This window comes from Hemiscyllium ocellatum, chromosome 47, assembly GCF_020745735.1.
Source record: "Hemiscyllium ocellatum isolate sHemOce1 chromosome 47, sHemOce1.pat.X.cur, whole genome shotgun sequence".
In the NCBI taxonomy this organism is placed as follows: domain Eukaryota; kingdom Metazoa; phylum Chordata; class Chondrichthyes; order Orectolobiformes; family Hemiscylliidae; genus Hemiscyllium; species Hemiscyllium ocellatum.
Genome location: NC_083447.1, coordinates 5,091,402 through 5,117,446, shown reverse-complemented (window position 1 = coordinate 5,117,446; position 26,045 = coordinate 5,091,402). Strand labels below are relative to the sequence as shown.

The window sequence follows — 26,045 nt, the reverse complement described above, 5'->3', positions numbered from 1 at the left end:
CAAACTTCTGACCATCCCTTTTCAGCTTATCCCACCAGCACAGCCTTCTATTCTTTGCTCCTTCGTGTACTAATTCATTTCCCACTTAAAATGTATTTATGCTGTTGACCACAACTATACTTTGTGATAGAACACTTAACATTTGCAGCATTCATTCTTTCAGGGATGTGATCACTGGTGAGAACATCAGCATTTATATTGCCCATTCTAATTGCCCTTGTGAATACAGTGACAAACACCTTCTTGAGCTGCTGCAGTCCATGTGCTACTGGGATGGCAGTTCCAGGATTTGGACCTATGACACTGAAGAAACGACAAAATATTTCAAAGTCAGGGTGGTGTGTGGTTTGGTGCGGAACTTAAGGGGAGAGCAACACATGCAATTTGAAAAATGAAAAATATAATTTTCAGTGAAATACAGTTTTTGCATCCAAGATTCAGGTCATGGAGATGTTGAGATAGTTGTTGTAAGCTCATGGCCACTTATCATCTCACTCTTCACCTTGCCGTAACTGCACAGGGGCAGCATGATGGCTCAGTGGTCAGCACTGCTGCCTCATAGTGCCAGGGTCCCAGGTTCGATTCCAGCCTCGGGTGACTGTTTGTGTGGAGTTTCTCTCTGTGTCTGCACGGGTTTCCTCCAGGTGCTCCGGTTTCCTCCCACAATCCAAAGGTGTGCAGGTTAGGGTGGATTGGCCATCCTAAATTGCCTAATTAACCAATAGGCAAATTGTAATAAAAGAGTTTTCAGGGATGTGTAGGTGTAAATGTAGAATAATAGGGTTGGGGAATGGTTCTGGGTGGGTTACTCTTCAGCAGTCAGTGTGGACTTGTTAGGCCGATGGGCCTGTTTCCACACTACGATTCTATGATATAACCAGGACTTGGAAAGACAGATACCCTGTATTCCAGTGGATTAGTTACATTAATTTTCCCCACTTAATGATAAACACTTCACTGTTCAATCTTTGTTCACCTTGAATTTTACTGTCGATGGACAACGAGATTCAGCACAGCACAGCATCTGGAAATTGGGTATTAAAAGACAGCAAATCTTAAAGGATACAGCATCTCTCAGTCAGTACCACAGTAGCACCTTTGTTCCAGCACTATGTTGCTGGCAAATGTCGTGTTGCAACCGTCTTGCAAAAATCAGAGACACCCTGAAACAATATTTCAGAGTGGACCCTGCCCACTCCTCTCAGTTGGTCACATCATAAGTTCCACATAAATGTCTGCCCTTGAACTGTCCTGGTTCAATAATTTTAAGACTTCAAATTGGAGAATGGCAGTGGGTGGAAATCCCTGATAATCATCATCCTGTGGACATAATTCAGGTTTTGGGTGTCTGCGTTATTGACTGCTGGCTGGCTAAAGCAGAATTCTCTCAGCAGAAGAGGCCAGGTGGAATGAAACTAAAGAAAAGAAGATCGTCTTTGTGAAAAGTCACCTTCACCCCAAGCATTACAGCCATTTGGCACAGCTCCAAAAGGAACAATTTTGCCTGCTCTTTTACACTGATGATTATGTTTCAGCTAATCCCTTAAAACGTATATCTGCGTTGAGTGACCATCAGCTTAACAGTCGAAAACACTCCACTTTCTCTTGACCTTGCAGAAAATTTGCTTTTCTTTTCTAAAGAAAATGCAGCACATATTTAATAGTGAAATCCAAGGTGACCTTTGACAAATGACAGATGGTCGTGAAATAATACAAATTTGTGTTGATCACCACAGGCCATCCTTTACCCAACCGATCAACTCTGGAAACATACCAAGGGGCATCATGGACAGTGGAATCGAATAAACTACAGAATATTGCCATGAATACTGCATGCTCAGGCCTGCACCAATTTCTTTGGCTGCAACACCAGCAGGATGAACACTCTAGTTACTGAAAATACACAGAGAGAACAGTAAAAAGAGTTTCTTAGATTAATCACCAAATGAGTCACAGATTAACAGAGGTATGGTTTTGGAATCAAAGGGAGGTTGCAATCTGGCAAAAGGCCAAGTGTTTTGACCATGTAACCTGTCAAATATATTTTAACTTTTAAAAAAGAAACATTGAACGAGCTTGTTCAGTTATTTACATATATTTTAACAGTGATTTATTTTACACTGGTCGAGATTATCAGGAATTGAGTGCTTATATAAAATCGGGACAAAGTGGAGATGTTGGAGATCAAGGTCGAAGAGTGTGGTGCTGGAAAAGCACAGCCAGTCAGGCAGCGTCCAAAGAGCTGATGGTCACTCAATGCAGGTTATGCTTATATCAACAAATATTGACGTGTCAGTAATATAATAATCCTTTCCTGCACCATTTTAATCACTTACACATTGACCAGCAAGCACCAGGCCCACCTTTAAATGAGGAGAATCCAGTTCGTTTCAGTTGAAACTGAATCACTTCAGTTGGCTCTGGAACCAGGAGTTAAATTGTGGAAGTGAAGAAAATCAGGTCAGGGCCTGTTCGAAATCTGTGGACAGCAACTTCAGTGGAAATACACATTGCTGGACATGGCTGGATTCAGTAGCAGTGAGTCTGCAGTCGAATAGCTTGCCAAGGTTCATGGTTAAAACTGATTCAAGGCACCAAAGTGAAGTGTCTTAAGATGCCCAGCAAAACATTGTGGGTGCAAGTTGAAGTTGAGTGTGCTGGAGAGCATCAAAGTAGCCACAGAAAGTTATAAAAGGCAGAGATTCGGCCCATCATATCAGCACGGACGTGGATTGCTGAACCAGGGTGTGACACAATGACAGGAAGCAGAGTTTAAAATTAAGTGTCTTTCACCAAATCCTCCTTTTCATCATGAAAGATAGTCCAGTAGGAACAATAACAAGATTTAAAACCAACATTTTAATCTACAGGGAAGGAGCCAATCATTTCAGCCAGCAGGACTGCACTGCTTTATACAGAATCTTTGGCATGGTTCCCACATTGGTGGATTATCATTCTGTAAATCTTTGTGAAAGATACTATTAATATCAAATATACAGTAGCTCTCAGGAAACGCATCTGATTTTCTCTCATCAACTCTCATTAGGGAAACAAATGGTTTCTATTCAACTCTCACTGTCACCGTCACAGTTGAGACCGATATTATGCCCAGCATCAATGTTACAAACCTTGCTCCATATCTTAGTGCTTGATCGGCTTCAGCTGTACACTGATTTCCACACTCATAACACATGCACATCTATTCACTTAGGTGTCTGAAGAAACTTTCAGTTGCACCCAGTCAATGAAATACAAAAATAGTTTAGTACAGTCTTAATAATGTTGGTCTAATAACTGGACAACTTTAAAACTAAAAACGTGTTATTTAATGTAAGAGTACCCAACAAACACTAAACATTGATAATGACAACATGATATCAGGAGATTTAGGGTTGGTGCTAGAGTTAAACATGGCAAACAACCAAACAGCTATGCCTGGCTAGTTAAGAGAAACTTATTCAGTATTCTTTCTATCCCCATTCTCTGCCAAGTGTTGAGTGCCTTTAGAACTTCTTGTCATGGAGAGCTGGGGGGGAACAGAGTCCTTGTGTATATCAAAGATAGATTCTGGACCCATAAGGGAAATCAAGGGTCATGGGATAAGGGCAGGAAAGAGGACACGGGGAACATCAGATCAGAACTCCAGCCGTTCTGACGGAGGATCACTGGACCCGAAATGTTAACTCTGCTTTCTCTCCACATTTGCTGTCAGACTTGCTGAAATTTTCTAGCAATTTGTGTTCTTGTTTCCGATTTCCAGCATTTGTTTAAACATTGGAAAAACTGCAATGTTAGTTCAGAATGGCTATAAATCAGTTAAACCTTGCATTCAAAAGATTGGAACATCAAAAACACTTAACTGAAATTGTGTCACACATTGTCCTGTGTAGAGTGGCAGTGCCTTTATCTGCAACAGACCACAAAGAGACAACAACCCACCGAACCATGCACTTCACCTCAATTACTAAACCAGAAACAATTTCAGTAAGAAAATTACAGTCGTTTGTGTAAACATTCACTCTCAAAATAACAAGGCTTATTTTCCTGACACCAAATACCCTCCATAATGTAGTAGAATCCAACACATTACCTTGCTAAATAGCCCCTAGTTTAAATCAATGAAGAGCATGCCTTCTCAGGAGAAAAACTGTTTAAGTGAATCTGATAGAGAAATGCTACATCAAATAAAGTGATTAGATTTCATAAAGCAGCAGAGATACTGTACTCTTGCTGTGTGTCAGCATTCCCACCCCCACTGCCCCAAGGCATCTCATTCGCGCTCCTCTATGCATTAGTAATGAAGCTTTGCCAACACAATACAAAAGCAGATTTACTGAAGGAAAATACCAGGTTCCAATTTATGATGAGAAGTGAATTTAACATATTGCTTTCAATTACGTTTCCACAGTATAATCCTAACTCAAACCACATAATTGGTAATACTTAACATGAAGTATGTACGAATTTACTTTTGAGTATTCAGTTTGTAAAATTCTTCATGTTTAAACACCAAGAACCCTTTATGTAGCCACAGTAGTAAACTTCAAGCTACAGTACAGCCTTTACCCTGGTCCTCTTCAATTAGTTGGCCCACATCCTAGTTTGGATATCTGCTGCAGCATCTTTCTGTCATTAGTTTAGGAAAATTACTTTCCCTACCTTAAATTAATAATATCCTCCTTCCTGAAGGCTCTGGAACAAATCCTGACTCAACCTACTGCAAACCATTGAAAAACTTCCATGTTCAAAGCTGCATTATTGCCATAACATTCACCATGACGATTATGATCCCATAATAAATTATGTATGTCTCATTATACCATCATGCCTCCAAGTTGCAATTCAATAGGATCATCCTGTTTGAGGCTACCCGTCACACATGTGACCGCACATTTCTACCACTAGATGGAACTTGAGTTGCTGCACTGACGTACTGAGCAGGAAACCCACTTCGTTCTGACTTTGCATGCCTTGTGGTGCCCACATCATAATTATGCATTTGCCCACACCAAATATATACCATGCTAAAAATGGTGAAGTGAAAAAAAGTATTCAGAAACCTCACAAACAGCATAGTTTAAAATTAAACATTGCAAATCTGAAATAAAAACTAGCCCATAAGAAATAGGAACAGGAGTCGGCCATTCAGTCCCTTGAACCTGCTCTGTCATTCAACAGGTCCATGTTTGATGGACACTCATATCCACATTCCTGTCTTTTCCCAATCATCCTCAATTCCCCTCCTGATCAAGAATCCATCAGAAAATGTTAAAAACATTCAGAGCAGGCAGCAACTGTGGGAAAAAAAGAGTTAATGCCTCAGCTATGTCACCTTTCAGTTCTGATAAAAGGCCATCAGTCCGAAATGCTAACCTTCCCTGTACACACACGCTGCCCGACCTGCTGTGCATTTCCCGCATTCTGTTTTTATTACAGTTTAAAGAAGGAGTCAAAATCATAGGGCTGTGCATAGAGAAACAGCTACATCATTTAAATTACTCTCTCCACAAACACCAGGATTAGTTCATGCCTTATTTTCCAATACTGTTTACAAAGTAAACAGCTAGACTGAAAAACCCTTCTCAAAAGGGGCTGTTACAGCAATAAATAATAGTCAACAGGAAACAAACTTCAGGTTGTTGCAGTAAAAAGAGAAATTGGCTGAATTTTAATCATAACATTAGAAATTGAGACAAGAATGTGGTGCTGCAGGTCAAGCAGCATCCGAGGAGCAGGAAAAATCGGGCAAAAGACCGAAATGCCCAAAACGTCAATTTTCCTGCTCCTCGGATGCTGCCTGACCTGCTGTGCTTTTCCAGCACCACACTCTCGACTCTAATCTCCAGCATCTACAGTCCTCACTGTCGCCCAACATTAGAAATTGGTGTTTTGCTCACTCTCTTTTGAATGGTGCAGAGATCCACTGGGAGGAGCTTTACTGCATGCACGAACAGTACAGAAACAATGGTTCACTTATATTCTGCAGTAAGACAGCCAAGAGAACATAGTGGCCTATTTATACTAACATGGAGGCCAGCTCATGCTAGAAGGCTCGAATAAACCAAGGACTGTATGGCAACATTGACTAACTTCAACAGAAAAGGAAGACTATATCAATGAAGCGGATGGACTTGTTTCCCTGGTTTGTATAAACAAAGATAATAGCCTGAATCTACAAACACTCAGCAGTTAGTGATTCACAAAACTGAGACTTAACAATGCAGCCTTGAAAACATTACCTTTATGGTGTCTTCCAAACAAAAACAAGCTGATGTGGTACATTCCAACACTAAAACTACAAACTGTTTGTCAACTTGAAAGTTGGTGAGTTCCAGATGCTAGCAGCAGGAACCGGAGGCCAGCTGCTGCCCAGAGGGTTGGGTATGGTTACAAAGCTCTAAGGGGCAACTGCACACTGCTCTCACACGTCTGTTAGACGATTTCATCTACCACTGTCAGACACTGGCTGTCATTTTTTTCCAAGCTGCATCAAGTAGAGCTATCAGCACATTTGCACAGACAAGAGACCAAGATAGAGTTTACACTAAACACAGACAAGTTTCACCTCAGACCCTCAAGAAAGGTTTGCTATCAGAAACTTAAAAGTTGCGTCTTGCACTATTTCATTTAACAACAGTTGTTATAGTACTGTTCATGGCTTCTTAATCCAACCTTGTAAAGTAAATTAGGTGAACTTTCAACTTTTATCAGCCACATTATCTTGGCACTGTAGACCACAGCAACAGCGGTCAGACCTCAAGATCTGGTGAGCTGGGGATAGATCACACTGCAGAGAAACCATTGGGAAAGGGACAAAAACAACTGGAGCATCTATTTAACAGAAATGAGGAATATTTTAAGTAGTCTCTGGATTTTTCTTGGCTATTCCCCCTCCTAGTTCTGCCTGTAGCACATGGAAACTTCAGGCTCGCTGCTGATTCTCAGGACCATGACAGGTATGGAATAAACTACCAACCACCCTGTGTGACAGCCATCCCAGCCACTTGCTTCAGTTTGTGTAACTCTGTGGCCAAGATCAAAATCTCTTTACAAGTACAATTACTTTGTACCCTGAACCACACAGCCAGCAGAAAGGAGCACCATCACAGAGAAAGCACAAAATTAGGATTCTCTCAAACTAAATCTTTTATTTCACCCCGTACCCTCTCCCACCAGTGTATTCCTCACATTATAAAAGCAAAGATATGATATGAGGCCATGTGCAGGAATCACTCAGGGAGAATGTATGGGGGGAGTTCGGGAGATAAAATCATTAAGTCATGGGTGCTCAGTGATGGAGTCATTTCTGCTCTGAAAACTCAAGTTTCTCAATTTAGAGTCAAGACTGTCCCTAGCCAGTTTTCCAAATGAAGCCATCAATTCTTACAATTTAAAAAAAAACTGATTCCAGAGATGTTCTAATTTTAAAAATTAGTTAGATATTAAGCTTTTATGATGGTCTGTAAACCAACAGTTGCTTAAGTGGGAATAGGAATAAAGCTTCACTGAATGACACCGACTCAAACTATTTGAAATTCAAGCCTGAGCTCAGTGACAGTAAGTTTCTCATATCTCAGTCTGCAATCAACTCATCTATTAACATGTCTACAGGACTGCTGGCAAGGTCACCAAGTCAGCCAATACAAGTAGATGCCTTAAATCTGGGAGTCTGCATGAGCCGAAGTGTTTACAAGCACTTCAGGTTGCTGCTGGTTTTCATTCGGAAATACTTCAGTTAACCATTTGAAAGATCACTAAATGAGGAGTAGGTTGAGCTCTATACTATGGATACAGCAGGTTGCAAGGGGAGGGAGAACAACATTGGGAAATGGGGGGATGGCGGGTGGATAATGCTGAGGTGGGGAAAGGAAAACAACAGGGATGGGCAGGTGAAGGAGAATAATAATGGGGTGGGGGGGGAAGAGGAAGGAGAACAAAAGTGGAGGGGAAGGATCTTGAGAATAACTTAGGATAAGGGAGGAAGGAGAATAAAATGTTGAGGAACAATTGCTTACTTCAAAGTTTTACAAGTTTTGACTTCTTCTTAGAGATAAATGCGTGTGCTGGGGGAGTGGAATCTATGCATTTTTAGCATTGAGAACAGGCATTTTTATAAATTTTTCACCATGCCATTTTGGTTAGGCCACTTTTGGAATACTGCATGCAATTCTCGTTTCCCAGCTATAGGAAGGATATTGCGAAAATGGATAGGGTTCAAATAAAAAGATTTCCAAGAATGTTGCCAGGGTTGGAGGGTTTGAGCTGTAGGGAACACCGAATCAGCTGGGGTCATTTCCCCTGGAGGATTGGAGGCTGAGAGGTGACCTTATAGAGGTTTATAAAATCATGAAGGGCAGGGATATGGTGAATAGCTAAAGTTTTCTCCCCAGGATAGGGGTGCCCAAACTAGATGGCATCGGTTTAAGGTGAGAGGGGAAAAGAGACTTGAGGGGCAATGTTTTCACGCAGAGGGTGATGCATGTATGGATTGAGTGCCTGAGGAAGTGATGGAGGCTGGTACAATTACAACATTTAAAAAGCATCTGGATGGGTATATGAATAGAAAGGTTTACATAGAGGCGGCCCAGGACTTCCATGTCCTTGGCTGACTGAGAGGAAGGTTGGGGACAGAGGCAGCCCAGGATTCCCTTATATAGATAGAGACTAAGATATATCCTACATGAACAGCAGATCCATTCACCGCAACCACTAAGGTTTATTCAATGGCAACAATATTCGACACAAAAGCCTCATTGCTAATATAATTTAAGCCATTCTATTCTTCACCTCAAAACAATCTCATAATATTTCACGGTAAAGCATCTCACTTTCCTCTCGACAGTGCAGGAAATCAATATTTGGCAGGTTTCCTTCATAGCTCAAGTCGATATGGTGAGGACATTCCACATGCCCACACATATCTTATTGATGGCTCCTCATTATTCAGCAAACATCTATACAGTAGCAAGGCACCTCATTTTTAATCACCCACCTCAACTCAAAAAGTGATGCTCAACAAAGTTATACAAACACCAAGGTGGATTTAGTTTAATGGACAAGACATAGCCATGTAAAAGGAACTTCAGGGATGGTGGTTTAGGGGATGGTGTGTGTTGAAGAGGCAGACGCTTTGAAAAGTTAGTAACAAAAGAGGGAAAGGAAGAGAATTTAAATGAAGATTTTTAAGCTTTCAAGAGCAAGGCTATTGGACAAAGAATGGCAATTTACAGAGAAGTGTGATAACTTAGCAGACCAAAATTAAGATTGCAGCCAAAATACCAATTGGTAACATAACTGGATGTAAAGTTTGCTGGCTGAGCTGGAAGGTTCATTTTCAGACGTTTTGTCATCATATGAGGTATCAGTGAGCCTCCGATGAAACACTGGCATTCGTAACCAATTTCTATTGATGTGTTTAGGTTCCCTTCAGTTGGTGATGTCAGATCCTATGGTGATGTCATTTCCCATTTTTTTCTCAGAGATTGGTAAATGGGGTCCAAATGATGTGCTTGTTGATAGAGTTCCGGTTGGAATGCCATTCTTCTAGAAATTCTCTGTTTGGCTTGCCCTATGATGGATGTGTTGTCTCAATCGAAGTGGGCACAGGGTCAGATGTACAGCATGGACCTGATGTACAGTTCAACTGATGTACAGTTGCTCCTTCAGTCCAACTCATCCATGCCGACCAGATATCCCAACCCAATTTGGTCCCATGTGCCAGCACCTGGCCCATATCCCTCTAAATCCTTCCTATTCATATACCCATCCAAATGCCTTTTAAATGTTGTAATTGTACCAGCCTCCACCACTTTCTCTGGCAGCTCATTCCATACATGTACCACCCTCTGAGTGAAAAGGTTGCCCCTTAGATCTCTTTTATATCTTTCCCCTCTCACCCTAAACCTATACCCTCGAGTTCTGGACTCCCCCCACCCCAGGGAAAAGACTTTGTCTATTTATCCTATCCATGCCCCATAATTTTATAAGCCTCTATAAGGTCACCCCTCAGCCTCCAACGATCCAGGGAAAACAGCCCCAGCCTGTTCAGCCTCTCCCTATAGCTCATATCCTCCAACCCTAACAATATCTTTTCTGAACCCTTCCAAGTTTCACAACATCTTTCCAATAGGAAGGAGACCAGAATTGCACGCAATATTCCAAAAGTGGCCTAACCAATGTACAGCTGCAACATAACCTCAACTCCTGTACTCAATACTCTGACCAATAAAGGAAGGCATACCAAAGGCCTTCTTCACTATCCTATCTACCTGCGACTCCACTTTCAAGGAGCTATGAACCTGCACTCCAAGGTCTCTTTGTTCAGCAACACTCCCTAGGACTTTCCCATTAAGTGTGTAAGCCCTGCTAAGATTTGCTTTTCCAAAATGCAGCACCTCATATTTATGTGAATTAATCTCCATCTGCCACTTCTCAGTCCATTGGCCCATCTGGTCCAGATCCTGTTGTAATCGGAGGTAACCCACTTCGCTGTCCACTGCACCTCCAATTTTGATGTCATCTGCAAACTTCCTAACTATACCTCTTATGCTCACATCCAAATCATTTATGTAAATGACAAAACGTCGAGGACCCAGCACCGATCCTTGTGGCACTCCACTGGTCACAGACCTCCAGTCTGAAAATCAACCCTCCACCACCACCCTCAGTCTTCTACTTTTGAGCCAGTTCTGTATCCAAATGGCTAGTTCTCCATGTATTCCATGAGATCTAACCTTGCTAACCAGTCTACCATGAGGAACCTTACTCATAGATCATATAGATCACATCTACCGCTCTGCCCTCATCAATCCTCTTACTTCTTCAAAAAACTCAATCAAGTTTGAGACATGATTTCTCATGTACAAAGCCATGTTGACTATCCCTCATCAGTCTTTGCATTTCCAGATACAGAAGAACCTCGATTATCCAAATATCATTTATCCGAATATCGGAATATCCAAAGGAGATCTCAAGGTCCCGACAGAAACCTTACAGCAAAGAGATGTTTCCAACATTGATTGTGCCTTTTGTTTATAATGATTAAGAATGAACCAGACTTAGATTAGATTAGACTTACAGTGTGGAAACAGGCCCTTCGGCCCAACAAGTCCACACCGACCCGCCGAAGCGAAACCCACCCATACCCCTTATACATTACCCCCTTACCTAACACTACGGGCAATTTAGCATGGTCAATTCACCTGACCCGCACATCTTTGGACTGTGGGAGGAAACCGGAGCACCCGGAGGAAACCCACGCAGACACGGGGAGAACGTGCAAACTCCACACAGTCAGTCGCCTGAGTCGGGAATTGAACCCGGGTCTTCAGGCGCTGTGAGGCAGCAGTGCTAACCACTGTGCCACCGTGCCGCTGAAATGCTGCCAAGAACAGCCCCAGACATCGATTGGGAGCCCAGGCACCATCTCCAAATGACTGACCTCTCCCCCCGCCGTCCCTTGCCCTGGAGTTCTCCACAGGTATGTACCCTGAACCCCCCTTCCCCAGATAATCTCTCCAAACATGTCCTGTATAGTCACATGCGATAGATGGGAGGCAGGGGTGCAGAATATGGGTGGTGGGTGGTGATGGATGGGTTGGATGGGTTTTTTTTGGGGGGGGGCAAAAGAGGTCAGACAGGGCAGGGTTAGGAACAGATTGGGGGGGGGGGCGAGCTGAGAGGTTCAGTTGGAATGGGGTCAGGGTGGGGGAGGGGTCAATGGAGGGGCGGGATTGCATGTGGTGTGCTGCTGCCTAGTCTCCTGAACAGGAATCAGACTTTGCAAATGCTGTCTGTGTCAATCCCTTTGAACTGATGGGGAGGGGCTTCAGCAATGCTGCAGGTCCCTTACACAAAATGTGTGTGTCTGCTCAGAAACAAACCCTGAGACACCAAGAGGGAACAAGGCAGGCAGAACGAGGAAAAAGGAAACTTCAGAAAACTCTGAGCCCCAGAGGAGAGGCATTGAATCAATTAATCAGATAATGAATTATCCGAACAAAATAGTGCCCGCCCATCTCATTCAGATAATTGAGCTTCCTCTGTACACAGATTGCGTCCCTCAGGACTCCCTCCAACAATTTGGCCACCACCAACATCAGGCTCACCAGTGTATAGTTCCCTGGTTTGCCCTTACCACCCTTATTAAATAGTGGCACTGCGTTAGCCATCCTCCAGTCTTCTGGCACCTCACCTGTGACTATCAATGATACAAATACCTCAGCAAGAGGCCCAGCATTCACTTCCCTAGCTTCCCACAGAGTTCTAAGGTTCGCCTGATCAGGTTCTGGGGATTTCTCAGTTTCAAAACATCCAGCACTTCCCCTTCTGGAATATGGACATTTTTCAAGATAGCGTTTTGAAAAGATTTGTAGCTCAGGTTGAGGTTCTGGATATAGGTTTGCTAGGTAACATCAGTGAGCTTCCAGATGAATCACTGTTGGTATGTCCTGCATTTTATTGATTTTTCAAGATGTCACCATCTACTTCTCTACATTCTATATCTTCCATGTCCTTTTCCACAGCAAACACTGATGCAAAATACTCGTTTAGTTATCTCCTGTAGCTCCACACAAAGGCCACCCTGCTGATCTTGGAGGGGCCCTATTCTCTTCCGAGTTACCCTTTTGTTCTTAATGTATTTGTAAAAACCCTTTGGATTCTCCTTAACTCTCTTTGCCAAAGTTATCTCATGTCCCTTTTTTGCCCTCCTGATTTCCCGCTTAAGTATACTCTGACTGCCTTTATACACAAAAGATTCACTCAATCTCTCCTGTCTATACCTTCAGTTTCTTTAGTCATCCTGCATTCCCTACACTTAAGAGTCTTGTCTTTCACCCTGACAGGAATATACTTTCTCTGGATTCTAGTTATCTCATTTGAAGGCTTCCCATTTTCCAGCCATCCCTGCAAACATCTGCCCCCAATCAGTTTTTGAAAGTCCTTGCCTAATACCATCAAAATTAGCCTTCCTCTAATTTAGAATTTCAACTTTTAGATCTGGTCTATCCTTTTCCATCACTATTTTAAAACTAACAGAATTATGGTCGCTGGCCCCAAAGCGCTCCCCAACTGACACCTCAGTCACCTGCCCTGCCTTATTTCCCAAAAGAAGATCAAGTTTTGCATTCTCTCTAGTAGGTACATCCACATACTGAATCAGAAAATTTTCTTGTACACACTTAAATTCCTCTCAATCTAATCCCTTAACACTATGGCAGTCCCAGTCCATGTTTGCAATATTAAAATCCCCTCCATAACCACCTTATTATTCTTACAGATAGTGGAGATCTACTTACAAATTTTTTACTCAATTTCTGCTGACTATTAAGGGGTCTACAATACAATCCCAATAAGGTGATCATCCCTTTCTTGTTTCTCAGTTCCACCCAAATAACTTGCCTGGATGTATTTCCAGGAATATCCTCCCTCAGTACAGCTGTACGGCTATCCCTGATCAAAAACACCACTCACCATCCTCTCTTGCCTCCTTTTCTGTAGCATTTGTATCCTGGAACATTAAGCTGCAAGTCCTGTCCATCCCTGAGCCATGTTTCTGTAATTGCTATGATATCCCAGTCCCATGTTCCTCATCATGCCCTGAGTTCATCTGCTTTCTCTGTTAGGCCTTTTGCATTGAAATAAATGCAGTTTAATTTATCAGTCCAACCTTTTTCTCTGCTTTGTTCCTGCCTGTTTGACTTGCTTCTGTTCTCAACTGTACCAGTTCCAGATTGATCTCTCTGGGTCCAACCAACCCCTCCACCCTCCCCAAGCTTATTAGTTTAAATCCTCCCCAGCAACTCTAGCAAATCTGCCTGCTAGTATATTCGTCCCCCTCCAGTTCAGGTGCAATCCATCCTCCTTATACAGGACAAGTCTACCCCAGAAGAGATTCCAATGATCCAAAAATGTGAATCCTTCTCCCATTCAAAAGTACCTCAGTCATGCATTCATCTGCTCTATTGTCCTATTCCTACCCTCACTAGCTTGTAACACCGGAGGTAATCCAGATATTAATACTCGGGGACCTCCTTTTAAAATTTCTGCCTTACTCTCTATATTCTCCTTTCAGAATCACGACCTTTCCCCTTCCTACGTCATTGGTTCCAATGTGTACAATGACCTCCTGCTGTGCCCTTCCCCCCCCCCCCCCCCCCCACCGAGACCATTCTCTCAGACATCCTTCCCCTGCGAATCCATTATCCCCTATATTTTCCAAAACAGCATACTTGTTTGAAATAGGGATAGCCACAGAATGGAGATAGGCACTACCTGCCTACCTCTCTTACCTTTCCTGGAGTTAACTCATCTCTGTGACTGTATCTGCTACTTTTCCCATTCCTATAACTGCCATCCATCACAACCCCTTGCTCTTGTAAATTCCTCATTGCCTCTAACTGTCGTTCCAACTGATCCATTCAATCTGATAGGATTCATGGTACTAGTGACAGTGGATCATGTCTTTTTATGGCTAGTTGATGTTCATGTATCCTGGTGGCTAGTTTTCAGCCTGTTTGTCCAATGTAAACATCCAGAACCTCAATCTGAGCTACAAATCTTCTCAAAACTGGTAACGTAACTGTCTTTCAAATTTATTCAAAAAGGTATATAACACAGCCCATTATAAGCAGTTCTACATAGACATGAGCTTGGGTTTGTCTCATGTACAATAAGATGTTAATTTAATAGAATAATAGAGAAACAAGTATCTTCTTTCAAAAAAAAAATCACAAAAATTAAGATAACCAGTAACATCTTTAACTGTATTCTGCTGGTTTTGGAAGTTATTTTGTTCCAGTAGCCAGAGCTGGTAATATCAATCTACAGATCATGGAAAGTTGCCAAACCCAGCAATCAGTAAGATGAAACCAGTATTAGATCATCTTGAACTGAGAACTCTGTCTGAACTTGACTTTAAAACTCTCATCTTGGTTTTCAAATCATTCGTTTTTTTTCTCATCTCTTCCATTCCCAAAATCTTCTGAATTGACATTTCCTCCAATTCTGATCTCCTTCCCATTCCCACTTCATTACTGCTCTGCCACTCGTGGTTACAACTTTGGCAACCCATAACCCTTGAATTCCCTCTTTAAATCTTAACACAGAGTCACAGAGATGGACAGCATGGAAACAGACCTTTTGGTCCAACTCGTCCATGCCGACCAGATATCCCAAATCTAATCTAATCCCACATACCAGCATTTGGCCCATATGACTTGAAAGCCTTCCTATTCATATACCCATCCAGGTGATTTTTAACTGTTGTAATTGTACCAGCCTCCACCACTTCCTCTGGCAGCTCATTTCAAACACGTACCACCCTGTGTGTGAAAAAGTTGCCCCTTAGGTCTCTTTTATATCTTTCCCCTCTCACCCTAAACATATGCCCTCTAGTTCTGGACTCTCCCCCCACCCCAGGCAAAAGACCTTGGGCATTTATCCTATCCATGCCCCTCATAATTTTGTAAACCTCTATAAGGTCACTCCTCAGCCTCCGATGGTCCAAAGAAAATAACCCAGTCTATTTAGCCTCTCCCTGTACTTCAAACCCTCCAACCCTGGCAACATCCTTGTAAATCATTTCTGAACCCTTTCAAGGCTCACAACATCCTTCCTATACAAGGAAGTCTTTTTGTTAAGATGCTTCTGAAAATCTAGCTTTTTGACTATTTTTTTGGTCATGGTGCCAGGTAGTTCATCTGGAATAGGTGTTATAAACTGTACAGCAAACGTTTTGGCACTTCAACCAGAATTTGACATTCTCCTAATGCAATTTGCCACACTACCGACTGGAAGCTGTGCTGAAGTTACTTAGAAGCTGAAGATTTGCTAGGTCTTCCTGCATCTGGTCAAGATGCAGGCAATCCTGGTCTATTGTTACATTGCCATTTTTAATTTTTCCAAGGTGTGGACTATAAATCAATCCTGCCATTACGGTATTCAATAAACTAGAGAAAAGCCAAGGAAGCACAAACATCTTGCATGGACTACAAAATTGAAAGTGGACATCTATAGAGTTGAAGTTATTGAGAAGGGCGGCATTCAGAGGGTGCTGTGAAGCAGCACAACTATTGCTCATCCACAATATACAATATCAGGGGTCACCAAAAAGAACTTGTATGTGTTTTTGCTCCTGCAGAACCAAACAAAGTTGCTCAAGGATGCTGTACATACATCCAAGTTAGAGCACATGGACAGATCTTATCGGAATAGTTTCATCGAAACATTCAGAGGGTGCTGAATCGCAAGCCCATAGCTTACTGAAAAATGCAAAAATCCATAAAGAAATTCACTTGACCAAAGCAGTATTTAAATTTCTGATGGATAACTTTTACGTTTTAAACTACTGCTTTGCATTACAAGTTCACATTTATTCAGTGATCAATAGCACATGATGCTGCAGAAGATCATGTTAGTTTAAAACAAATTAGCTCCTAAATACCTTATCCTTCACTCAAATTTATAATGCAGACAAAACTAGCTAATGTGGTGATAGTTGCCGAATTCTACCCTGACAGGTGACTGTGAAGATTAGAGTGGTGCTGGAAAAGCACAGCAGGTCAGGCAGCATCAGAGGAGCAGGAAAATTGATGTTTTAGGCAAAAGCCCTTCATCGGGAATGAAGCTGGGAGCCGCGAGGGTGAAGAGATAAATGGGGGGGGGGGGGGGGGGATGGGGCTGAGGAGAAGGTAGCTGAGAGTGCAATAGGTGGATGGAGGTGGGGGTAAAGGTGACAGGTCAGAGAGGAGGGTGGAGCAGATAGGTGGGAAGGAAGATGGACAGGTGGGATAGGTCGTGAGGAAGGTACGGAGCTGGAATGTTGGAACTGGGGTACGGTGAGGGGAGGGGAAATGTGGAAACTGGTGAAGTCCACATTGTTAAGGTTCTTCTAATAAAGATGTTGAAAGATTTAATGCAAAATTTTAAATTAATGCATCCACGTTTATTCTTTGATAGGATTTCGGCATCACCACCAAGGCCCGAGTTTGTGTCCATCCCTAATGCCCTTTAGCTGACTGAAACAGTCCAGCAAGCCAGAAGGTAGTCGAGAGTCAACCACTTTGTGGATCTGGAGTCACAGGTGAGGGTAGCAGATTATCCTTCCCTAAAACAGCAGATGGTTTTACAACAATTGTGGTTTCTGTTAGAAAAATTCTTTTCCTGTAAATCGCCAAGATTCATTAGACAAATTCAAACATTACCTACCATGTTGGGATTCAAACCCACATCCACACAGAATTAACCTAAGTCACTGGCAAACCACAACACCACTCGTGTATAAAATCCTCCCAAACAAAATCAAAACAATTGCCCCTCCATTCATTATTTCAGTTTACCCAGTTTGCGGAGTATCCTTTATTGAAAAATTTAAGACAAATCACTTCCTTTTGCAGCAACATTTGTAGCAACTGGCCTCACCAGTCACATTTCCTGTCCTTGCTAGACTATTAGTATGGTGTCCACGTAAGTCTCCTATCCAACTCCATGACTTACATCTCTCTTCCATCCAAGAGTCTAGCAGCAAGGTTTCCACTGTTGTCTCCAACTATCCTCATTATGTGTACTCACACAAGTCCCTTTACTTCGCACAGATCCCTGAACAATCTTTTATTCCCATATCCACCTTAAGCTGGTCTCTTCATCACCCACTTCATCCCTTACTTACCCACCTCACCTTCACTCTAGCCTCCATGCACACAAGTCCCTGCTATCCGCCCCTCTCCACATGATCCTGCATCTCTCATGCTCACTCTCCCTCCCTCCCAGCACGTGCAAACATTGATCTCTCCCTTCTCATTCTCATATCCCCCTCCTACACGTCCAATTTCCTTTCCTTCCCACTACATCCACATGTCCAGTTCCTCCCTTTCCTGTCTGTCTATACAGCATGTATATGGCATGTTCTTCCATCCCCTGCCTAGCATGTCGTTCCACTATTTCGCCCCCACTCCAAATGTCCATGCACCTCTCAGATATAGTCCCAGTCCTCCCGACACCCACGTACCCATCACGCACAGTCTCTGCCTGCCTCACCCGAGCCCCACATCCAAACTTCTCCTGTACATGCAGCCCTATCCTTGACACTCTCCCAAACCAACTCCATGCACAGACAGCCCCTCCCCTCCTACCACATGTATGGTTTCCACCCCAACCCACTGCTGTACCCTTGCATCAATATACAAAATGTCACCCTCCCCAATGCCTCACATGTTCTCTCTACATACCCCCACCCCATCCCCTGCACCTTTTCGTGCAGAGGTTTTTTGCCTCCTCTCTTGCCCCCACTCAGCCCTCTATCCCCTTGCATGTGCAGTTTCTGCTCTGCACCCACCCATCCTCTCAAGCATAGGGGCAACTCTCTACCTCAGCCTTTATTCACAGGTTCCTGCACCTTCCTCCCCTCCCTCAACCGTCTACTTGTACAGATCTCTGCACCAGCCCCACACACATATCACATGTGCAAAGAGCATGCTCTTCCCCTGCCTGTATAATCCTCAAAATCCACTTCACATGCACATTATTTTCTTTGTTCCCACCGCATACTTTACAGATGCACCCTTCCTGCCTTTTCTGATGTTATCACTGATATTGAACTTGTAACCCCATGGAGGGGAGCTTTAAAAACAGAATCCACAGCAAAGTAAGCCTAAAGATAGGGAGCTGTTTTAGTGAACATACTCAAAACTCATCTAAGTATAAAAGCAGTCACACAAATTCAGTCATACCAGGAATCCCTCAACAGCATTGTTCTAACTAGACTCCTAGTTAAATCTAAAGCTCCCAGTCTCAAGGTGTTATGAACAGACATGTTTTAAAAAAAACAAATTTGAAACCTGCATTTCCAAATATGCTAAAATAATTAATTATCAGAAAATCCAAAGCAGCATTGCCCTTGGGCTGAAGATAAAAAGGAAAAGAGAGGTGTTTCAACACACCCTGTTATTATCGGGCCAGGTTTCCAATTTTCCATTCTTTGAGTTTTCGAATGAAAGTACCAACCACTAATTTAGTTAGAGGACAGCCATTAAACACTGAGAACAGCTTTCCAAATAAAAGTATATATTTATTACTGCAGATTAAAAAGACATTATTTTTTCTTGAACAGGATTGGGCACAATAAAATTAAACCTTCATTTCAAACAAGATGATGTGGAAAGGAGTGCACAACAAAGCAAGAGGATGCTAGCTCAGCTGTCAGATGGGTCGAAACGGATTGGAGGAGTGATGGAATATAAAGGGTTAAATCAAACAGTGATATGAGGGAATATTATTCACAATGTAATGCTTAAAAGCAAGGTGAAGTTACAGTGGAGTGCTTCTTAAATAAAGTTATAGTTTTCCTTACCTCAGCTGATCCTGTAAATACACTTTTGGAGCACGAGACCAAATGTATTATATTTTACAGCTTAAGGCATCCTCAATCGACTTAAATAGGGAAAAGGAACACAGGGAATATGCAATCATGAGACAAAGGGAAGGGAGAGGATGTGAAATAATAAATAAGTAATTATCATCTCAGGCTGTAGTTCTACATTTCCTTGAGCAAGAATTTTGGTTGTCTTTAGAGGTCCCAGGATAGTCTGCTTGCATTAACTGGTGCACAGAATAGGCAAGGGAGCTGCAGCGCATTTCGAATGGATGGTTGTTTATTCCCCTATGCTTCTACCAACGTACAAAGAAAGAAATCAAAGAATGAATGCACATATAACTCATACCCTTGAGGGCAAAAGCTCCCATCGCTGGTGATTCTAAATGCTGCATGCGGCTTTGTGACACCAGGGACAATGAAACTGAAGTCTGACTTTGAAGATTGGTTGTTTTAACTTGTGTTTTTTTTAAATTGAGAAGTTTGGGGGAAAGAAAAGGATGCAATAAATCCACACAGGCTGGTATCCTGTTATCAAGTCACCCTTTATTTACACGTGGAGAGTCCTGAACATTGATCCAGCTCCCTTAGAGCCAACTGTCAGTGAACAGGGTGTCTGACAATGCTGTTCTTATCTGTCAGCCAGGGCTCCATGATTAACAGCTCCAATTGGGGAACTCATTCTATGTTGTCTACCTGGCTGACCTTATTTCAATCATTACAGAGGGAAGAAAGAGGAGGAGGGGGAAAGAGGTTAGGAAATTGGTGGACTGCACAGGGAAATAATCTACATTACTGAGTGACTTCAAGTCTTACTAATGTCAGAACACTAAGATAAAGACATGGTTTATTTCTGAACAGTATCTGCCAAGCATCTGCACAGTAAATCTTGCAACTATCAAGCACCATCGATCAATATACTGCAGTAAATACCCTTTGGGCATATCAAGTATCAAGTGGCTGAACAAATCAATACTTTGGCAACCATTACCAAACAGAATGCACAACAGCAACAGGAGGGACAGTTGTGATACAGTGCTCCAAAAAATGCATACAGGGGGTTTTTAGCATACAATATTAAAACAGCATAGGTGTCAACATTTAATAGCCACTTGAGGTGCTATTAAATTTTTGAACAGCAGTCCATGACTTGTCATCCAGAGACATGGGTCTCTCTGCAACCCAAATTGCAAGAGATTATAAAGTCTTGGATGAGTAATACTTGTAGGTAGATTAAAATCCATACAATGTGGAAACAGGCCATTCAGCCCACCAAGATCACACTGCCCCCTCCCCCCCATAAACAACATCCCATCCAGACCCACCCCCTACCTTTTACCTTCAACCCTACATTTCCCATGGCTAACACTTAACCAACATATCCCGAGAGACAATGGACAATTTAACATGGCCAATCCCCCTAACCTGCCCATTTTTGGACTGTGGGAGGAAACCGGAGCACACAGAGGAAACTCACGCAGACACGGGGAGAATGCGCAAACTCCACAGACAGCTGCCCTCGAGTGGAATTGAACTCTGGTCCTAACTGTTGTGTAGCAGCAGTGCTAACCAACTGACCCACTGTACTACCCCAAAATGCTGAAGTGTTTTTAAAAAGGCAGTTTGTTTGTTCATCATCTCCGTCACCTCTCACCCTGCTTTTGTTTGCACTTGACATGCTCTGAGACATATGCATTGTGATATCCCTTGCAATAAGTAGCATTGGCACGCTCCAGGAAAGTGGACATATGCAAGAATTTTTAGTAGCAATAAACACCATTTCAGTAACATTTCTATACTTTTATTTTGAAGAAAGGGAAGTAAACAAGTACAGTACACACCATAGATTTGTCCAGAACCTAAATATATTTTAAAAGTAAATGCTAGTGTTGAAGCAGCACTATGTAAAAACTCATCTGTGGCTAGTCAGCACAATTAACATAATACACAACAGAAGCTCGTTATAGATGCAATACAAAAAAGCCTAGTCAACTCTTAGATCAATGCAGGGTAAATAATACTTACAGACATAACAGTAGTTTGAACTAGTGCTTAGTTAGTTACAAAGTGAAGAGAATATAACGTAGAAGTTTTTGATACTCCAAAGTGCAATGTTAACTCAGAGGCTCCTTCGACAGCATGTTCTAATCCCATGACAACTACCACTTAAAAGGAAAAGGGCATATAGATATTTTGCCATGCCACCACCTGCAAGATCCCCTCAAAGCCAAAACCATCCTGAGCTGGAACTGTATTGATGTTGCTTCACTGTCACTAGTCAAAATCCTGGTCCATCCACACCAACAATACTGCAAGTCTACGTATCACACATGGACTGCACCAACATCAAAGGGCATTTCGGGATTGACAATAAATGCTGGCTGGGCCTCCATTCTGTGAAATAAAAACTTAAGGGACAGGGTTCCATCTGCTTCGAGTGTCACCACTAAAATATGTACTATTCATTCAAATCTCAACATTAAAGACTTCAAAAGGTGACCCTGCTTTGCCATTTGGTGGTTTTCAATGAAGTATGAGCACATTGTCTCGCCACCGTGGCTTCATATTGGTACAGAGCCAGCCATAAAATTTCCAACACTGTATACTAAAACACCAAAGTATCACCAATATAGAGTCCTGACCACCTCACAAGGTCAGCAACTTTCTCAGCCTCTTAAAACTGCCACCTTGCAGATTTAGGTTTTTTAAAATCAACAAGAAACTCAAAAGAGTCAAAACATAAGGTCGTCGCTGAAAAAGTTACACACTTCCATCTTAACCCCCTTAAAAAAAGGAGTCAAAGAGCAGGAAGAAGCCAAGTACTTTTATGTTCAGAAAGAGTAGAGCCAAGATGGTATGAGGAAAAAACAAATACATTTTTGTAAGCAAAGTGGAAGGTTATCGTCAATAACTAAAACTCAGTACAGATCCAAAACGGCATGCTGAACAACAGGAATAGTGACACACCTTGTGTACACCAGGTTAGTGAGGTCACCACAATCTGCAAAGCAAAACTGACAAAAACAACTGACAGAAACTACATGAGTCATTGTCTTGTTGGCTCTATAATAAACATGCCTCTGAATTGACAAAAAAATCCTCCCTTATTCTAATCCATCATAGAATATCTGCACACTGGACCAGTTTAAATAAAAATAGACAGGCTGAGAGAATGGGGTTTCTGAAGAATAATCCGCACTGCAGTTCACAGAAGATATTTAATTATCATTCTTCACAATGCAAGCTAGTTCTCTACAGAAATAAACTGCTGCTCACAAAAGTACAATTATTTGCCAAGGTCAGAGTTAGAAAGTCTAAACTGTGCCTATTACAGGTATATTGACAAACGGATTATTTTTTGCAAGGTTTGTGAAGGTTTGGAGCTCAGGTTGAGGTTTGCTCGTGAGCTGTAGGTTTGATATCCAGACGTTTCATTACCTGGCTAGGTAACATCATCAGTGGGGACCTCCAAGTGAAGCAAATCTCCACTGTTTGCATTACTGCTTCTGCTATGAATCCTAAGACTAGAACAAACAGTCCTACCAACCATCAAATAAAAAAATCTGGGTCTGCTATGTCGTTGACACCTTTGTCATCACAAAACGAAACAAGACAGAAGAGACATTTAACATCATCAACAACACCCTCGCAGCCATAAAGTTCACCAAGGAGGAAAAAACCGACAACAAACTCGCATTCCTGGACGTCACGGTCGAAAGAAAGGACATGGAGAACCACAAACCTGCGTATACAGAAAACCGACAAACACTGACCAAATACTTAACTACACCAGCAACCATCCCAACACACACAAACAAAGCTGTATCAGAACACTATTCCAACGAGCCACCACACACTGCAGCACAGACGAACTTCGGAAAACAGAGGAGAACGGCCTATACAACGTATTCAAGATGAACGGATACTCAAAAAACACAGTGCGCAGATTCCTCAAGAACAAACCACGACAAGCAGACCAAACACAGCCAGAAACCCTAACCACCTTACCATACATCAAAGAAGTTTCAGAAATGACCTCCAGACTACTAAGACCCCTCGGAATCCTAGTAGCACACAAACCCACCAACACTTTCAAACAAAAACTAACAAACTTAAAAGACCCAGTACAACCCATGGACAAAACCAATGTCATCTATAAAATTCCATGCAAGGACTGCCACAGACACTATGTAGGACAAACAGGAAGAACGTTAGCCACTAGGATACACGAACACCAGCTAGCCACAAAAAGACACGACCCTCTCCTTCGTAGCCGTACATACGGATGAAAAACCACCATTTTGACTGGGACAACACATCTATCCTGGGACAGGCTAAGCAAAGACATGCCAGAGAATTCCTAGAGGCCTGACACTCCAACCACAACGCCATAAACAAGCACATAGATCTAGATGCCATCTACCAACCCCTCAGAAAACAAACAGGAAATGACATCACCACAAACCCCAGGAACCCCATCCAGGAGAAAGATATAAATAGAAAACAGGAGACAACAGCTTCGCTTCACTTGGAGGTCGCCACTGATGTTACCTAGCCAGGTAATGAAACGTCTGGGTATCAAACCTACACCCTAAACATAGATTATAAAATGAGAGAATTGGTGCAGTTAAATGGTGCGATACAAATCAGGAAGGAACACTGTGTGCACACATGTATACCCTAAAAACACATGGTGTGCGCCCACAGAAACAGCATTATTTGCATTAAAGCGTGAGACTGCTACAACATGCATTGACTACAACGTAGCTTCACAGAGTCTACATAACCTGACACTTTCAGCATTTGTCAACACAAAGACCACAGAACATAGCTACTAAAATTATTTTTTCCCTCAAAAATATTTGCAACCTTTTCTAAATTTAGTCTCTGCAATTACAAAACAGGTGTCTGCATTTTTTGTCTTTCAAAACCTGCAAGAAATTGGTCAGCCTGGTACCAGAGCCTGTCTGGAAGCTTCATTTTAAAATGTGAAACTATCCAAATGTAAGTAACATCTGCCTTGGAGGATACCTTCCCTATTCATTTATCGGAAACTAACGAAACAAAATCAGAGTTTTAAACCCAATCTGCCTCACAAAGGGATGGAGATTGGGGCGGGACCCAGAACACAAGAACTAGGATCAGGAATACTCGGACATTCAATAAGGTCATGGCTGAACTTTCTGTGGACCCAGCTCCACATACTTGCCCTCTCACCATAACCCTTAATTCCTTCATTGTTCAAAAGATTCTTTGCTTTAAAAACATTGGCTGAAGTAACATCAACTACTTCACTGGGCAGGGAATCCCACAGATTCACAACCCTCTGGGTGATGAAGTTCATTCTCAATTCAGTCCTAAATCTGCTCCCCCTAATTTTGAGGCTGTACCCTCTTGTCCTAGTTTCATCTTCCAGTGGAAACATCCTCTCTACATCTATCTCAACTATTCCCTTCATCATTTTAATGTTTCTCTAAGATCCCTCCCTCATTCTTCTAAATTCCAGTGAATATAATCGCAGTTTACTCAGTCTCTACTCATAAGTCAACTCCCTCAACTTCGGAATTAATCTAGCGACCCTCCTCAGCACCCCCTCCAGTGGCAGTATGCCCTTTCTCAAGTAAGGAGACCAAAACTGCACACACTACTCCAGGTGTGGCCTCACCAGCATTCTGTACAGCATAACATCCCTACTTTTAAAATTAGTCCCTTTCGCAATGAAAGACAAAATTCCATTTGTTTTCCTTGGTGGGAGTCACGCCATTTTCCTTCTTTCTTCTACAAAGCAGCAATTAGGCACATGAGGGACTGCCCACCATAGGCAGCCAGGTACCAAGTTTAAAAAATTGAAGTCGCAGCCCCTCAACATCATGGACACTTAATGCAATTTAAGTCCAGAAAAATCAGGAAGGTGAAACCCAAACCATCAAGCGTGGGGGGAAAAAAAATAACGTGCTGGAGGAACACAGCAGGTCTGGCAGCATCTTTGGAGACAGAAACACGGTTAATGTTTCGACTTCAGCGTGATTGCAGTAGAAGAATTTTCATTTCAGATTTCCAGCATCACTGTATTTTACTTATAACACAATAAGTTGGCAACGAATTTGTCTTAAGACGACACGAAAAATTGTTTTTTTCCCATCCAGGCCACAAAGATTTCTGAAAGTTCCTTCACAAAGCAGCAAGTGGTCATTAGTATCCAAAAAAGGAATTCCTCAGCCGCTGACACAAGTCCTTCCCTTTTCCCTGTCGTATTCTGCACTGTGCACCCCTACCCAACTACCCATCCCCAACATTTAGCTTATGCCTACATTCCCTTATTCCAACTCAATGCCTGTTGCTACGCCATAGAAGTAGTCATTCCTGTAATGATACTATGACTTGAAGAGGAGTATTTCGTCCTTTTTTTGTGAAGAAAGGTTGAAACAGAGGTAACCAGCAGTCTGCTCAAAGCTAGAGTAAACAGCTGAGGCGCCTTGGGGCTTTCTAAAAAAAGACGAACAGTTGAAACAATAGAATCAGCTTGAATGGGTATGGCCTAGTTCCCACAAAAATCAGGAGTTTTAGTGTTAGCTTTCTGCAGTTGCTGGGGTCTTGAAGCGAGATGTGGAAACGGTTATTCCTCGCCATTACAGCTAAAAGCTGTGGTTCTCTTTCTGCTGCTAGAAATGACCTT

General features: G+C 42.3%; 1 protein-coding gene across 3 annotated transcripts in view; it reads right to left on the bottom strand.

The window, feature by feature from the left end:
• Positions 1-26,045, bottom strand: part of sipa1l3 (signal-induced proliferation-associated 1 like 3) — a 246,985-nt gene that overhangs the window by 131,382 nt on the left and 89,558 nt on the right. The window lies entirely within an intron of this gene.